Source organism: Microtus oregoni, unplaced genomic scaffold (genome assembly GCF_018167655.1).
Source record: "Microtus oregoni isolate MIOR12 unplaced genomic scaffold, Mior012 000017F_ref0000208, whole genome shotgun sequence".
NCBI lineage: Eukaryota > Metazoa > Chordata > Mammalia > Rodentia > Cricetidae > Microtus > Microtus oregoni.
This window is the reverse complement of record NW_024543076.1, coordinates 17660892-17679572: the sequence shown is the minus strand read 5'-3', so window position 1 is coordinate 17679572 and position 18681 is coordinate 17660892.

Sequence of the window (18681 nt, the reverse complement as noted above, 5' to 3'; positions counted from 1 at the left end):
CATATAGACCAGATTCAAGAGTAGAGGCAAAGATATCCTTGAGTCAGAGTATGAGCATTCATGGACAGCTGATGTGTATGAACAAAACCTGGCAATTGCAGATGTTTACAGCCTGAGGCTGCTTGCCTACTGAGACCAGCTAATGCCTTCCACTGTGCTATACATAATAAAGAGTTGAGTTTCCAGGTTGCCACAGTAGCAGATCCTTACCTGACCCCAGCTTTCCTATATGCTTGTCTCTGTGTCTGTATGTATGTCCTTTCTTGATTCCCTTGCTGCACCTTGTTAGGATTCCAGGATCATAGCTTCTAGTCACTGCACCAAGTTTTGCTTAATCTTTATCTAGTGTCTTCTCTGTGTTCAAAGCAGTTCCCTCTTACATTTCCCCTTTTTGCCAAGAAAGCAGTACAGTGGTGTAGAATAAACCTAACGATCTCTTAATTTTACTTCCTCTGTAAGGTCACAATCTACAAGTAATTACTATGTAACACAATAGGTCTTACAATATTTGTTGAGGGTCATAGTTTAACACTTAAGAGCAGCAATCATGTTTTCAATGTTTGTAATAGCTATGTAAAAAACATTTTAATTAGTTTCAGTTCTGTATATAGGTTGTTCAGTTAGTAAAGTGATACCATATAGATTCACATTCAACTTTTGCCTTTGCCTTCCACCCTGTGAATAAATGTGTTCCTATGCTTGTGGTTCTATAAAATAAGAATAGTTGTGCACTCCTTGCAATGTTATTTTAAAATTATCCAGAAGTTCTTACAAATAATGAAATCATAGTAGTTATAGCCTACTAATACTACTAATATACTATATTTTTCTCATTTCTTATTTTTGAAAAAAAGGAAATATTTATCTTTATTTTTATTTACATTGCCTTCTTAATTTGTGCTTTAGATAATATCTATCAAATTATCATAAATTAAATAAGGGCAATAAATTCCCCTACTGCTTAAAAACTATATATTTTTTTTAAAAGGGAGTCTGAACTGAAGTCCAAATGGTTCAAATCAGTATGTCCGCATGCTGACTCCTCACAGACTCAAGATGGAGTCTGGCTCAGTGCTTCCTGATTCTGGAGTCAATGGAGATTTGTCAGCTCGTGGCCACATCTTTAAAGACTATTGGTATTATATTGAACTAAAAGGGACAATGAAGATAGCCTTTTAATCGTGCTTATTCATTCATATAGGACAAGAGTATACACCCATGAGTTCTGGGAGTCAGGACACACATTTGGCAGTAGTCGTTATTCAGTTGAACATAATTTTCATTTTGTTATGACTTTCAACTTATAGCAGATTTGAAAATATGTAAATGATGTGTGTGTCTACATTTGCATATGGATGCCTACAACGAAAGGCAGCTAAGAATTCATAATTACTTTAGAATATACCAAGCTAAAACAATAAGTTATAGCATTGATATGTTCAGTCTTCCCAGAAACTAACCATGTGACTAGGACATTTTCCAAAAGCGAATATGATGTTAGCATAACTTTTCACTTTATGACTGTGATGTCGGTTAAAATAACTGTTGCCTAGTATGGGGAGAGGAAGTATGTTACTGATGAAGGAAAGCAGAAGATGAAGGGGTAAGTGTGTTGTACAGGAAACACCACGGTATTCCTCAGATGGAGTATGGAGTATGAGACATATGTGGGCTTGCTAAGGGTATAATCCACCCATTCCATGTCTCCACACACTGAGGTTGAACTATTTTTGAGCCTGAGCTGAACCTGAGGGATTGCGAGTATTGCAACCTGAGAAGAGGAACAGCCGGAAACACAAAGACCTGAAGAGCTAGGGACGGAAATGAAAGCATGCAGCCCACATATGTCTCACACTTCCAAGGCAGCAGAGCACAACACTCAGGGGGAAGAGCACCTCAGAAGCCAACAGGTGCAGATGGTAGGGTCATCTGGAGAGCTGAACTAGCATCAACTTCGTTTTCCACGATTCTCTTTGGCTTTGGTGCTGGGATGCCTGCATGTTAAAATCCAGACACAGAGCCAGAAGATGCAAATAAAGAAAACACTCTTCAAATATAAGAGAGACTAAACTTTGTAGTTCAAGTAATATAAAGAATATCAATATTCTCCAGCTTCAAGACACCAAGATTTCCTAGATAGTATTCAAGGAGCACCACTTTAAACACACAGGCTTAGCTCTTGAGATATGAAGGTAAGGCTCCAGGAGTGAAGATAGAAAGCTGAAAGTCAGAGAGGGAAGCTACCGAGGCAGGTACCCTGCTTTAATTTTTCGGTAACTTTATACATGTCGATTCAATTATGCATGGGAAAAACTTAGAATTAAATTATGACAAAAATATAATATTTCAACTGAGAATGTGTAAACTATACATATTAAACATATACACAGAGAAGCTATACACACACACGTGCACACACAGACACACATATGAGGTGGGGGGTAGAGATGGAGAGAGCAGAAAAGAGTTCTACATGATAGGAACAACTAAAACACTTATATTTTAAGCAAAAGTTACCCCTTCTTGGCACTTTATGGTAATTGATACTTAAAATAATTTTTTGTTGGGATAACAAGTATGATGATTGACCATCACTATATTCCTGCATGCTAGAACAGTAACATCTGTCTCTATATCATGATCTTGGCCTCACACCTTTTGGTGCTTTTTTATCAAGATGACACAAACTGCTTCTCATCTCCGCCTGTGATAAGAATTTCTTGGAGAAATCATTCTTGCAAACTGATTCTCATCAAGTTGCCACCTAAAGGAGACAATGTATAAACTGCTCAATACCAAGTTACAGAGCCTTAATCAAAACAAGCAAGACATCAGTCAGATGACAAAAAACTCTCACAGCAAGAGAGGAGCCAGGTTTCTGTCATTCATATGGTAGTCCCACTCATAACACCTGTCACTCTCACATACCAAGAATGATTATCTCTCCCTACATGAGAGTTTAAGGCTAGGATATCCTCTGTAAACAGAATGCAATATTAAAGTATAAAAACTATATAATTTGGTTTTTACTTGTGTGGGTCTACTACACTGTGATGATGGATTTAGTGTAGATATAACTGAGATGCTTTACAAGGCAACTAATCTCAAAAGGTTCGCAATTTAACTTGGCAAGTTAATATCCATGAGTACAAGACTGTCAGAAAGATACAAATGGAATAAGTGCCAAAATAGGGGGTTAAGAAAGTATTCTGGCACTAAAGAATGAACAAAATTCATGACAGTGGCTTCTTTTATCTTGCTTTCTTCAATTTCTGTCTTTTTGAATGTGCAATGGAATATTTTATAAATACTTGCAATGACATCTGGTACCATGTCAAAAAGTTCTTATAATATTTATGTACTCTTTGATAATTACATACATGTATGCCATGTTTTTATGTCACCTCCTGCTTCCCCCCACTCTTCCTGTAGCCCAATTCTCCCACAGCACCCTCTCTACTTCATATACGTCCCACTTCCTCTTCTTTTCTTCCTTCTCCACTTCATCCTCCTCTTCATCCTTCTCATCATTCTTCTCTTCCAGTCCTCTTTCTCTGTCTCTCTCTCCACAGTCATGAGTACAGTTGGTTTTGGTCATGTCCTAATGGGTGTAGCACATTATCTGTTAGATCATAAGTGATACACTGCAAGACACATTGCTGAAGAAAACTCACTTTGCCTCCCTCATGGATATCAGATGTCAGTAGTTCCTCAATTTTGGCTGGGTCCTGGGAGTGCTATCCCTCTCTGCACTGTTCTGTTGACTGGTTTCATCTTGTTCAAGTCTTGATCCAGGACTGCAGTTGCTATAATGCAGTGATTGTTGAGTGAAATGGTTATTATCTGTGTTATAGACTTTTAGCAGTCACTGAAGATTTTTGAGTATAAAACTGATATATCATTTGAAGAAAAAAGACATTATTACTTTGATTAGATATGGTCCAAATATCCTTTAAGTTTTCATCGAATTTTATTGTCAATTTTAGATATTAAGAGAAGAAGCTTAATCTAACCATAATGTTTAAAGTTAGAATCTTTAGAAAGCAATAAATATTAGGTAAGTCACTAAGGTGGCGATTCATAAATAAATTGTGATGAATTTTTAAGAAGATTAAAGGTTAAGTATACACACACACAAACACACACATACATAAACACACTTTAACTTTATGTGTGGTGCACTCTGCTATCGTGAGACAATTCTGGTGAGCAGACTATAACCAAATTAAATTGTTGAATCATGTATAAAAATAGGCATTATTTCTTGATAATCATCCGACTTTGAATATTTTATTATATAAAAGTTACACTACTTTGACTATTTTATTATATACAAGTTACAAAGAACCACCCCTTTCAACTTGCCCTGGGAACATATACTCTTTCTGCCCCCCCTATGCAAGCAATTCTCAGCCTGTGGGTCATGACACTTTTGGGGGTCCAATGACCCTATCAGATGGGTCATTGTATCAGATGTCCTGAATATCAGATATTTATGATTTATAACAGTAGAAAAATTTCAATTATAAAGTAGCAATGAAATAATTTTATGGTTTCAAGTCACTACAACATAAGGTGATGCAGCATTCAGAAGATTCAGAACCACTAGCCTATACCATTTTTTGCACACCTGACATTGCATGGCTAACCCCATCCACTGTCCTCTCTCAAAGAAATTTTATCCCTAGCTAGAGAATCTAAATATCACCCAAATCCTCTCTACCCATCCAATCACCTTCACCCATTTAGAGACTCATGCATCTTACACTGAGACCCAGCCTGAAGCGTCCACCAGAACCCCCATCCATAGACCATCCTCAATCCCCAGATCTAGAATTCTAGTCCTGTATCCAGTGTTCAGGCCTAGTCTGATCAGCTCCAAACATAATACTCCTAACCTCCAGTCTTGAGCCAACATGCATAACACACCAGACTCCTTGTCCACATGACTTCATACAATCAGAACCCTCAGACCCTACTTGGACTGTACATACCACACTCTGTCCTAGTACTCTCTGTCTATTACAGACATAGAACTAACAAAAGAGTTCACAAATTCAAGTTTCATTGCAACAAAAAAACATTAAATTTCCGAAGAAAGGTACTGAGAAAGACATTTGAAAAAGAAGGATATTCCATATTGATGGATGAGTAGAAATAAAATTCAATGAATGATCACTCTAAAAAAAGGGAAAAAGTGGGAAATATACTACTAAAGATGTTGGAAAGACTCATAAAGAATTGCATTTTAAGCCGGGCGATGGTGGCGCACGCCTTTAATCCCAGCACTCGGGAGGCAGAGGCAGGCGGATCTCTGTGAGTTCGAGGCCAGCCTGGTCTACAAGAGCTAGTTCCAGGACAGGAACCAAAAGCTAAGGAGAAACCCTGTCTCGAAAAATCAAATAAAAAAAAAAGAATTGTATTTTAATTAATTAAAATTCTGTATGTTATGGGTCTACATATACACATATAGTTTAAGGATAGTTATGTCACTTGGGCTCCCAAGGTCTGTATCTGCAATATCAATGTATTCAATACAGAGATGGCTCTGGAATGGAATGAAGCCTGAGATACCGTTAACTGGTTCTGTTCTAAAATTTGGTTTAAAGCCATGGAACATTCCCAGATCCTGTTTGGTATCTATGTGGTACCCACTAGTACCATATCCTTACTTGGGAACAGGGTACGCTTCACCAACCTTAATATATTCTTCAAAGTATCTTCAGAGAAGCCTGGCTACAGAATGCCTTGCAATATCAGCTCAGGGATCTAAATGAGAAAGTGAGAATTGGAAAACTCACCTTAGGTGATTCTCTTTCATCACTCACAACAAGGATAACTTTATGTTCTTTGGTGTCTCTCAAATATACCTATCCTTATAAATTGACTTAACAAAATTCTAATGGAACTTTCTAGAATATTCCCTGGTAAGTTCTTTGTCACACTAGTGTTGCAGCAGTCTTTCCTTTAGTTTCTTCCAGATGGTCAATAAGGTCAATAAGTTACATAGCTGTAACTCAAAAGTCAAATTTTAATACAAGCTGGAAAATTCATGAATAATGTAACTAGCATATTTGGTAATAGCTGTAATTTCTCTAAAATACATAAGCTTATACTTAAAAATTTGATTAGCAAATACATTTTTGTGCCTGATGTAAGGACAATGTCTAACGCTAATTTATAAACAGTTGTTCCAGCTTATAAGTATGTTGTATTTCAAAATAAAAGTTCTTTGCATTAATAATGGAAAAGAAGTTAGCAACAAAAGAAAACATACACTAGTGTTATGCCCATTGTTGACTCTACCTATCTTATTTCATTAATTATTTTATAGTTTCAAAACAAGGATTTTAAAACTCCCAAATGATATCACAAAAAAGGTTGTTTTTAGATCTTTGCTGACAGTAGAAGAGTGTGAAATGTGGCAGGCTCTAAAATCACGTTCACCTTTCTATTCCACTTCACAACTTCAGGCTAACATAAAAATATTTAGTCCAGTGTGATCATTTCCTGCTTGGTGGGTTATATTAAAATAGATGGTTTTATGGGCATAAAAATTAAGTATGTGAACAATAAATCTTTGTAAAACTGGACATGGACCTGACTGAGTATTAAAATACAAGCAAAGTGTGCATTTTTACAACAGTTTCTTAATGCTTGTTCTCTTAATCAACTAATTGCTCCCTTGTGGATTGTCTTGCCACTGTACAGAGAAGGCAAATGATAGAACCTAAAACTATTTTGTTCTGGGGGTGCTTGAGATGTATGGTAAGTTCTTGTTGAGTTTTCCTCATAAATTCTTTGTATGGTGAGAGGCTATCTGATCCAGACTTCTGACACCTTGACAATAAAGAACTTAACAGAGGTCCTGGGGGTGTTGTTCTAAAGTGTTTCCTACAGTCAAACAGTAAATCTACGATGGACAGGAAGGAAGCCTGCCACATTATATTAGGTTTACATTAAGTCGACAGCACAGCATAAAGGTGATTTTCCCTGAAGGTAAGATGGGGTTCAGTTGAGCACAGACTGACATTTTATATCTGCATTTGAACATCCCGGATGAAGTGTTTACCTACAGCTGTGGAGTTTCTAAGAAGATGCAGCAACTTTTTCCATATTTTTTCCTGAAGGTTTTAGAAGTGTTATTTCCTTAAGAAAAGAAAGTTAATTCTTTTCCTTTCAGTTAATTGTTATGATTGCTCTCTTGACCAGATGTTTTGGCATTTAGAGAAAGGTAATAAGTGAATTGGAAATGATGAAAATTAACTACTAATTAAATATGATGTAATGCTTGTAAGATTGGCTGCCCATCAATGTATGCATTATGCAAGAGTACAGTGAAAAACGTGCGAGACTTCAGTTGACTGTCTTTAGTCTACCCAAAATAACCTACCCAACTTATCTGCAGTCACTGTAACCTGTCTGATAACTGAGCTTCTTGGAGAAAAAGCTGTGACCAATTTCAAAGGAGCCTGAATTAAGCTCAATATTTGCCAATGTCATTCATATAGTAATAATGCCAAATAAGCTTTCCTGAAAAGTTTGAATTGTAAAAAGAGATAGAGGTTTTTTTTTCTTTTTTTTTAAACTAAGATTAAAAGGTAAAGGAAAGTCAAGCACACATACACAGACAACCCCCCCCCACCCCAAAAAATTACAGGAAGATTCAAAAAAAGTGCAGAGATCTTTGCAATACCATGTTGTATACTGGTAAATGATGCAGGTAATATGTGAGTCAATCTTTGAAGTTGAAGGATGCAGTCTTCCATCTCCATTTCTTTCATGACAATTAATTTCCAAAATTGCCAGCAACATAAGTTGGGTAGATGCCTTGTCTTTTGGTGGCGTTTGTTTCTATTTGTCGTCGATTTAAGCAGTGTTAGAAAATGCCCTCTTAACTGATGAACATGTACATGACACAAACTGAGCTTTTTCCAGTACCAAAGGATGTGCAAGCCTGCCTCAGTCTATTGGAGGAGACAGTTGAGGAAAGGCTACATCTTTGCAATTGAATTCGAAGGAGCAGAGCCTCTAGGATTTATGAGTAAGTTGACTATAGAAGGGTGTGACAGAAGCATTACGAAATAAATGCTTTAATTTTTACATTCACTTTGTTTCTGAAAGCAGAGTGAAAAGAGCTAATGTAGTAGCTTGGAGTCCTTTGAATGTCACTCACAACTTGAGTGGATGCTCTTAGCCTTCAAACTTGCCTGCTGTTCTAACAGTAACAAGCCATCCGGCCACAACTGTTTGTTTCAATTTTTAATACATCCGGCCACAACTGTTTGTTTCAATTTTTAATACTATTTGTTTCTTTTCTCATTCATTTATGTGAAAGAATTATTAATAACTATACCTAACTCATCTGGTCTGTTTTGGTAAAAAACGAATAACAAATTGGTATTTGGGAGGTGATGTACCATGCTAAATGCTAATGGGATTCCTGAATGGAAGATATCCAGCATGGATCAAGACCTTGCCCATATGTGGGGTTTTGTCTAAGCAATCTTTTTATAAGCTTTTTATTGCTGGAACAGCTACCGAAGCAAACAGAGACATATTATTTATTAATTGTGCACCGTTAATAGCAAGGTCTCACCAACTGCCAATCCATATGGACATAAAGCCCAGAGTCCTAAATCTGTTCAGATTAATTTCTTTCAACAGCATCCAACAGCGTGAGGGGGAAGCGAGGAGCGGGGTTACGCTCCTGCCTTTTTATGCCTTGCCCCGGAGATTGGATCACTAGAACCTCTTTCCAGGCACGAAAAGCTGTATAGCACTTCGGGTCCTGTCCTGGCTAGAGATTTGCTCAGTCAGAGATGAAAGAACTTTAGATCTGTTGTGTTTCCCCCAGATCTTCTGAAAAGCCCTCATAATCCTACAGAGAGGGTCTGGGGGAGATAAGAAACCTTTCAACAAGCCCCAACAGCTACAAAGTATAATTACATAGTGGCAAACTCTTGAAAAAGTTGAAACTTTAAGAAACAATTAGACCCAGTTCCAATTTCAAAACTTTTGCATTTGTGATTCCTAGCTAATTTTCAGTGTACCACATATTCAAATTAAATGTGAAAACCTCCCAATCTAATCCTAAACCCAAATTGATATATAGTATTCCAAATTTCATTATGTCAATTAAAATTAGAACATTTTCTAATCTTTCCTAATTGTTGCAGTGTAACTCGATTTCACCCAGTGAAGGGACCTCAAATTATTCTACTTATAGGACTGAACTCTTTGCTGGTCATTTGTGGTTTTTTTTTTTTTTCTGTGTTAAACTAGTGCTTGATCTGTATCTATGCATGTTAGTAATGGAATCAACTGCTTACCACAAACATCTTTATTCGCTGCCTAACAATCTCCAGTTTCCACACAAAGTACTTGCTAAACTGTTAGAGAATATTAATATTTTGTTAGTAACTGCTTAGAAAAGCTACAGTTCAAACAGAAATTGTGAAAATCACTGATTGTGGTACCAACAACCTAAAAAAGGTAATCCTTGTTCACCATTTAAAAAATTGACAGTCTGCAGTAGAAATTATAGATTTCAAAATAAAATAAAGTAAAAAGATATTTAGAATTCCAGGTCTTTTCATCTTTTTCTTTTCTACACAATGCTAAAAGTAATGCCGCAGGCACACAGCCTGTAGGATGTATATTGGAGAAGCCTAATGTTCGCAGGTAAAAAGGAAGACAAATACTGAGAAACTGGGTGCTCAGGACATTCCCCCATTTACTGCATTGGGGCTGCAAGGACCAGCAAAGATCATTTTTGCTTAAGAAACAACCAGACCTTACTTGTAAGAACAAGGAATCAACAAGTCTCATTACTTGTGATCAGTAACAATCCACTTAAACTCTTTGCATGTCTGTGTGTCTGTCACTGTATATGTACGTGTACATTTATATATTTATGTGTCTGTCTCTGCCTTTTCCCTCCTCCTTACCTCCCATCTCTCTCTCTCTCTCTCTCTCTCTCTCTCTCTCTCTCTCTCTCTCTCCCTCTCTCTCAGTGTGTGTGTACACTCTTGGCATTGGCTATGGTAAAACTATATTTCTATTCTCGGACAAGTAATTGAAGCAAATCACTACTGCTTCCAGCGTAATGTTTCCTTGGGCCAGTTCATTTCAGTGACTTTCCAAGCTTTGTGTGTCACACACACGTTGAAGCAGAATTTAATCGCCTCAGTAACCCCATCACAGAAAAATCTAACTATGACTCTATATTTCCCTTTGTTTTGTTATCTTCCCTCTTCTTGTAGCTTTAATTTTTAAATCCAGGAGGTTCGACTACCAGCATTTTATTAATCTTGAAGATTGCTTCTAAGCACTTGGGGAGGAGCTGTCCTTTGACGGCCTCAAGTGTGGCAGGCAGCAGCTTGTAAAGATCTAATGAAAATCTGTCTGTGCAGATGCACCAATTGACTAAAGAGGGTACATCAAATGTTAACTCATAGATGCAGAAGCAATATGCAAATCAACTTAGTGCACCATCATTTTTAATGAACTAAGTTATTCAGCCCTTACATTTAAGAAAATAATAAAATAATGCCTTGGCTCAGCAAACTGGAATCTGCAGTCACTTCCTTTGAATTCAGCGATTGCCAAATTCATTTTTCTTTACCACCAGATGGATGTGAACTTATTAACCTGAAATGACTTAAAAACAATTTAGCTCAGGTAAACTTAAGAATAAGAGTTTCTAGCTGCGTACAAATTATATATCTATATGCTTTTCCATATGTGATTATACAAATGTATACCTAAGGGACAGACTGTTAATTTGAAACAATATTGATATAAAATTGGTGCATGAATTATTGCTTCTCCAAGATGATGCATGAAATTAATATCTATAAACTTGTAATAAATAGAAAAGGAGTTGGAATTATTAATTATATACATTTGCAATGCTTTTGCTTTTAATATATTATTTTCACTGAAGAATTAACTTATATTAATTTTTATTTCATAGCTTGGAATATTTGCTATATCTGAATATATTTATAAGAAATAAGTTTACAATGGATGCTGTTACCATAAAATACTGAAATCGAAGTCATTCTCCAGGAAGCAGTGGGGTGTCTATAAAATAGTACCAATTAATTATTTTTTCAATAATATGTGTAGGCCTGCAATTTTTAAGAATCCTATACCTTTCAAGACTTAATAACATATCAATATGAGAATAAAAGAATGCGGCATAATTGTGGGTGAGCTGGTAGAGAAGATGAGTCCATGCACCCAGGCACTGTTCATTTAGTTAGCATTGAAGCCACATTCACATGTGCTGATTGCTTTAGTATTAGGATTCTAACCATCATCCTTTAAGTGGTGCACCAAGATATAGGGAGATAGAAAGACGGTATCTCATATATAGAGAAGGAAATCACAGGAATTAAGCTCTTCTACTAAAACATCCTCAGAGTAGACGACAGAAAGTATATCCACTTGTGTACACCCTTACACAAAGCTAGTCAGGCTGCTTTTGTCATTAGGAAAAAAAGAACCTTTTCTTTTTCTCTTTCTTTCTTTTTTCTTTCTATTTTTTTTAAATTTATTTATTTATTAAAGATTTCTGTCTCTTCCCAGCCACCGCCTCCCATTTCCCTCCCCCTCCCCTAATTAAGTCCCCCCCCCCCAGCCCGAAAAGCAATCAGGGTTCCCTGTCCTGTGGGAAGTCCAAGGAACCCCCCACCTCCATCCAGGTCTAGTAAGTTGAGCATCTATTTTTTTTATTTTTGTCTTTGATTTTCAAGGCAGGGTTTCTCTGTGTAGCCCTGGCTGTCCTGGAACTCACTTGAGACTAGATTGACCTCAAATTTACAGAGATCTGACTGTTTCTGCCTCCCGAGTGCTGGAATTAAAGGTGTGCACCATCAAGTCCAGCTTAAAGTATATTTTTTTTCTTGTTTATTATAAACCAAAGCTTTTACTTGATGTAGTTTAAAGATAGCACGTAGTATTGGATATATTATAAAAGTAATAACCATAGCATTTGTTCATCCACCCATTAACTCTTTAATCATGAATGATTAACAGTATCATTTATCAGACAACAACTTAAGTAGAGAGTCTCTTGTTGGGACAAATATGCTAAGTGCTAAATATGTATAAATTGCCATTGTTAAGAAATATGTACAAAATAAAAGGAAATTACAAGTACAAGCAATATGGTCTTAATTATAAATTTCCGTAGTAAAATCTTCATTTGAATATCGTAACATAGCTTTAATTTCAGTGGTTTAAACAATTGAATGATAACTAGTTATGGTACTCTTTTGAGTTGTAATTTCATTTATGGTTAAGTTGCTTGTATATTTGAACACATTAAAGCAAATAATATAGTGCAATAAAAGTACTAATTGTTAAGCTCCTGACCTTTTCTGGCATATTAACTTCAATCCTCTAATAGGTTTTAAGTCTGCTAAATTTAAAAACAAATGAAGCAAAAAAAAGGTAAGTGCACAGCACACAGGAATACGAGTGTGATGACAATTAAAAATGAGAAGTTCTCATCAACAGAAGAGAAAAATTGAGTCGCTTGGGAACATTCCTTTGAGACTCAGCTGTATGTAGATCCATAAAGCCAACATGGTGGCTTTAGTCACAGAGATAATATACTGTGTTGAATAAACACTCAGATACGTGTGTGTCTTCTTGATCTAGTTTCATAAAGGTATGACAATTCTAAAAAAAAAATATATGGCATAATTCCCACTCAGTCCAAATATATACCAGATGCAATTCTGGATACTATGAGCGTGTGTGTGTGTGTGTGTGTGTGTGTGTGTGTGTGTGTGCTTGTTTGAGGGATGCAAAGGGGTGAAGAGAGAATTCTGGACTTACTATGAAGCTCAATATTAGATATAGAACTAGCCAGGGCATAGGTCCACTTAACAATCTTCAAATTCCTACATGGTCTTTTTATCAATTCCTGGCTTAAAGGATTTGGTTAAACTTCACATGCTTTTATAATTTTGTCTTTATTCCTGTGGTTTCTTTATGCTTCCTCTATTATTTGCTTTCCACATAATTTATATTCCGCCCAAGGGCCTACTTGACCACCTCCCTCTTTTAAGACACACGTCATCTATCCTTACCTCCAAATTCACTCAGTGTTCACAGGAGACAGCTATTATTGCCATAAAAGCTTTGCTCCTTTCAAATGCCTACTGCAAAATTCTAGTGACACAAATAGCTTACTTAGTGCATAGGTGGATTTTGTGCTGCATATTCATCTGAACTCTTTATACTGAGAAATACCTCCTCTCTTTCTCTATGCCAAATTTACTGTCAATATTCAGTATGGAAATTTATAATAATTCTTAGATGAAAAAAGTGAGAGGAGAGTGGTCATTGTGCTGTTGGAATCTGTAGACAATGCATTGCTCCTTTCCAGATGAATATTATGGCTTATTACCTCTCAAGATCTAAGGACTGGGCAAACAGTTCCCAAATGAGTCCTTATTTGGTAAAACCACAGCACGGAAGTTCTATTTCCTTTGCTGTCAATTATGTTAGGCCTGCTCTGATACTTGGTTATGAACAATCTCACATGGTGGAAATTGCAGGATGGCATAAGAGAAGGTTTCCTCTTGTGACAACATCTCATTGTTGAGACACGGAATCCCACCTTTCTATGTCTTCTGGCCTGATTCTGAAATCTCAGTAGTTCTCCTGTGAAGCCTCCTGGATGCTGGAATTGCAGGATGAGCCACAGCTCATAAGCAGGAAAATATTTTTCTAACTTTAGACTTGACTCATGAGAAAACAGTTTATAAGCATATTTCAATGAAAAAGAGAGCCTGCTAGGTGATGTCCAAAACCTCAGGATAAAACCAATACCCTCAGGACACTATTATCAGCTTGTGGTACTGTTCATTTAACCATTTCTAGCTTAGTTCCAGTATAACATGAGGGGGCCTGGCTTGTTTGTTGTTGGGGTTTTTGTCCTCCCAGCAGGTACTCCAGAACTGTTTAGCCCCAAAGAAAATCACACATAGGTCTCCATAAATTATAAGCTGATTGGACCATTAGCGCTAGCCTTTCACTGGCTAACTCTCACATCTTGATTAACCCATTTTTCTGATCTATGTTAACCATGTGGCTCAGTACCTTTTTTCAGTGGGGCAGATCACATCCTGCTGCTTCCGTGGTCTGGGCAAGAGTGGGGGGTGAATCAACTTCCTCCTTCCCAGAATTCTCCTGTTCTTGTTACATACTTCTACTTCCTGTCTGGTTTTCCAGCCTATATTTCCTGCCTGGCCAATCAGCATTTATTTATAACTTAATTGACAGATTACAGACAATTCTCCCGCACCATTCCAGAAAGCAGAGTGAGACTGTCTGAAGTATAGTTTCTACCTATCTGATAATGAGGAAAAAAAGAAATAAATTGAAACAAGTCAAAAGCCATTGAAGCCATATCTTTAAACCTGTCACCCAACTGTCTCCCTGTCCCTATATAGATGTCATTTCTGATGTCTCACTCATGTCTCAGTCTGATCATGTTTATTACTTAAGATTTTTCTATGTAGTCTTTTTTCTTACTTTCTCTGTGTGTTTCACAATTTAAAATGAACTCTAGATACTGTCTTTAGGCCAATAAAGTGTCTTGACATATTGTATTCCTCTTAAAATGTTAAGCACAATTGCTTTTTAGTATGTGCTAGCAAATGTATAAGAACTGGCAGTTCTACGCATTACCTTATCTCTCTTCAGTCTTAAAGAAGCCCTGTGTACCTGGGTATTGGGGCTTGGCTTTCATGATATTGATAGTTCAAATTCTAGCAGTGTTCAACTTGTACTTGCATACTATTTGCCCTAGTACTATTTGGAAATTTCCTACATAGCTCCAAAAGTAGGGAACCTCTGGTAAATACGTAAAATTCAAGACTTAATACTTACCAATCTCTAGACAGAGTGACTATTCCATCAGAAAGAAGAATACTGGGAATGGGATAAAACCTCTCATATACTTACTATGCTACGCTTGTCACTCCTACACCTAGATGATATGAACAACTGTTCTTTAAAGTAGATCCAGGCTTTGTGCCACAGAACCAAGGGTTCAGAGGTTTCCAGGGTTTTGTTACAGCTGATGAAATCTTACAGGCAGTCATCATAGGTTTCCTATATGGTCACTTACAATAGTCTGATGTTTTCCACTAATGTTTAATGGCATCCATGGAGCAATCTTGTGATTTAGCAGAAGCCTTTAGTATTGAGACTTGTAAATATTTGAAAGTGATGAATTTGAATTCTTCTCAAATTATTACATTGTTTGCTGATTTCACATTGCAATTTTAGGAGATGTGTATGATAATATTGATAGTGAATTCATCAATGTTTATGGTTTCATATATAAAATCCTGGAAGTTAAACTGTTGTGTAATAAGTAACTTATTAATTTACATATAGATATACATCCATTAACTGTAACATAGCCTGCTATATGGACAATGATTGTTTAATTCTTCATGAAATAAAATGCCTACTACTTACTGAGAAAGGAGCTATGTAAAGGCCTAGATGTAAGTGGCAAGGGAGAATTGTTAGTGCTGAAACACTTGTTCTATGGTCATGCTCTTTCCTGGCTCAAGTATAAAAAAGCCAGAATCAGGTACTTACTAATGCTATGAAACCAAATATGTGGTTTCTTGTTCTCAAAAATCTGCTTTAAGGGATGCATTACAGTGATTTTATTTTGAAAATTTGAAATCGTTAGTGAAATTAAGACGGGAAGTGGCTGTCTGTGACATCTGTAGACTCACAATTTCAGTTCTTATCTATTGAGTTTCGAAACCACTAGAAGAAGGGATAACCACAAAACACTGGTTCCATAAGAGTGTTTTAAGGAAAAAATATGCAGAATGCTAATATATAGATTTCCTGATAGATGCTTAGGCTGCCAGTAATGTCCCAAGAGAAAAAAAAAATCAGATAATAGTTTAAGGTTCGGGTGTGTTGGATTAAGTTGTTAAACATAGGAACTGATAAAATTTGACAAAGTGAAGGACTGAGATGATTAGAGTTACCAAATGTGGCTGCATTTTAATGTGAATATTCATAAGCAAACAGTTCCTTAATAATTGAAATATTACTCTGGGCAAAGAGAAAATTTTGATAGCCATGATAGGAAAGCAAATTTGTTAATAAGGGAAATAGACTTTTGTTTTCAAAAGAATTTTTGGAGATTATTCCATGATGTCCAATTTAATAGCACTTACAAGAATTCCCAAGAGGAAATAGTTAAGATATATAGATGCCAGTTCACCATCCTCTCCACTATTGTTAGGAGTCTTAGCTGGGGTCATCCTTGTGGATTCCTAAGAATTTACCTAGCACCTAGTTTCTTCCTAACCACATAATGGCTCCCTCTATCGACGTATCTCTTTCATTGCTCCCCGTCTCTGCCCCTTCCCCAATCAGATTGGTGACTACCCTGATTGTCATCATAGAACCTATATCCAGTAACTGATAGATGCAGATGCAGTGAACCATAGCCAAGCACTGGACTGAGCTTCTGGAGTTCAGTTGAAAAGAGGAAAGAGGGATCATATGAGCAAGTGGGGGAGACAAGACCATGATGGGGAAAACCACAGAAAGAGCTGACCTGACACAGTGGAAGCTCAGACTCTGGAGACAGCCGGGGATCCAGCATGGGACTGGATGACACTCTGAATGTGGTGGCAGTTATGTGTCCTGATCTGTTTTGGATGGGGTGGCTCGCAGTAGGGCCAAGACTTTTCCTGGGTGCATGAACTGGCTTTTTGAAGTTCATTCCGTAAGGTGGGATACCTTGTTCAGATTTGGTACACAGGGAAGGGTGTAGTCCTGACCCAATTTGGTAAACCAGACTTTTTTGACTCTCTAAGGCAGACCTTGCCTACTCTGAGGAGTTGATGAGTTATCTGGGGCTAGTATACAAAATTATTTAAAAATTTAAAAATAGAAAGAAAGAAAAAGAAGATGGATAGATGAAACTTGGATTCAACTATCATTTTAAATTATTACTTGGCTAGTGCCCTTGGAAAGGTTTCTTGGACCCTTCCTAAACAATGGCTCAAAAAGTGATATCACAGATACAAAATTGGGCATATGTTTGATAATCTGTAGTTTCGATTAACAGAATTACTTTCCTGTGTATGGTTCTTCCTATTAAGTAATTTTTTATGTCATTCTCAAAGAACAAAAATGAAATTGGCACCAGAGCAGCACCCCTGTTAGTTATTGCTGTTGCTCACTTTGGGGAGATGGCTAAATATGTGAAGTGTTTGCTTCAGAAGAATGGGAATCTGAGTCCTGGTGCCTGGTACCCTTCTCAGAAGCTCAAGTTTTGGATGGGAGAGATGACTCAGTAGTTAAGAGTAATTACTGCTTTTCCAAAAGTTCTGAATTTTGTCCCCATTACCCACAGTGCATGGCTTAGAACTGTAAGCCTGTAACTCTAGCTTCGATGGATCCAGTACCATCTTCTGGTCTTCAAAGGTAGCCACAAATGAGCAGAATATAATTTATTGGAAATAAACACATACACATAAATAAAAATCAAGTAAATCTTTAAAAGGCAACAAAAAAACTCGAGTTCCCACAAAAAGCCAATTGAACCAGACTCTTCTGGAATCCCAGCACCAGAGAGGAAGTCACAGAAGACACCCTGGCACTTTCTGCTCAGCCAGTCTAACCACATCGATGAGCTACAGTTTCAGTGCAGGAACCCTTTCTTAGAATATGCAGGGGAGAGCCTTACATCCTCATCTTGTCTCCATATGTACATACACAACTTGTACACGCACATGCAAACATACACAACAAAGGAAAAACTTGAGGAATTATCTCATCCTGTGGTATATATCCAATCTCCTACTTCAGATTTGTCATAATTGTTTTGAATTCATCAAGTTTGTACTTGCATCTAGTTATATAATAATAATCACATATTTTGAAACTTCATAATTGCAGAATTCCACTTCTGGGACTTCCTTTTATAACATATATTTGTTGCCATGGAAAAAAAAATTTCCAGTATCAGTGGACTGACATAGCTTTCTTTTATTCTCCATAGTTTTGTACATTTAGTGGTTCTCAGTCACTAATCGTCACTTTGGATTTCTCATGAAGCTTCAGTACACTAGAAACTGAGGTAGAATTGTCTAAAGGCTTTCTGTGCTATGCGTGAAAATGGATTCATTCTTATTGATGTTCATTGGTTCTAGCTGTTACCTAGGAGCTCATTTTCATGTTCTACTAGAACAGATACAGGTGGTTCTCTGGGGAGCTCTATTCCAGCATGGTGTCTGTTTTTATAATGGGAACATCCCACAGGCATTCACAAGGCACCCAGGAAGAAGCTCAAATTCTTTTTCTTTAATTTAATTTTATTTTTTTAAAAAAATAGAAAACAAGCTATCTTTCTTTTTTCATTTTATATAGCAATGCAAGTTCCTACTCCCTTTCCTCCCATCCCTTCCACCTTCCCACCTACCGCACTCTTCATTCACTCATTTGAGAGGGCAAGGCACATTGTGTGGGGGAAGGTTCAAGGCATTCCCTACCATATCTAGGTTGAGCAAGGCATCCATCCAAAGAGAATAGGTTCCCAAAAAGCCAATACAAGCAGTAGGGATAAATCCTAGAGCCACTGCCAAGAGCCCCACTGTCTGCCCAGGTCAT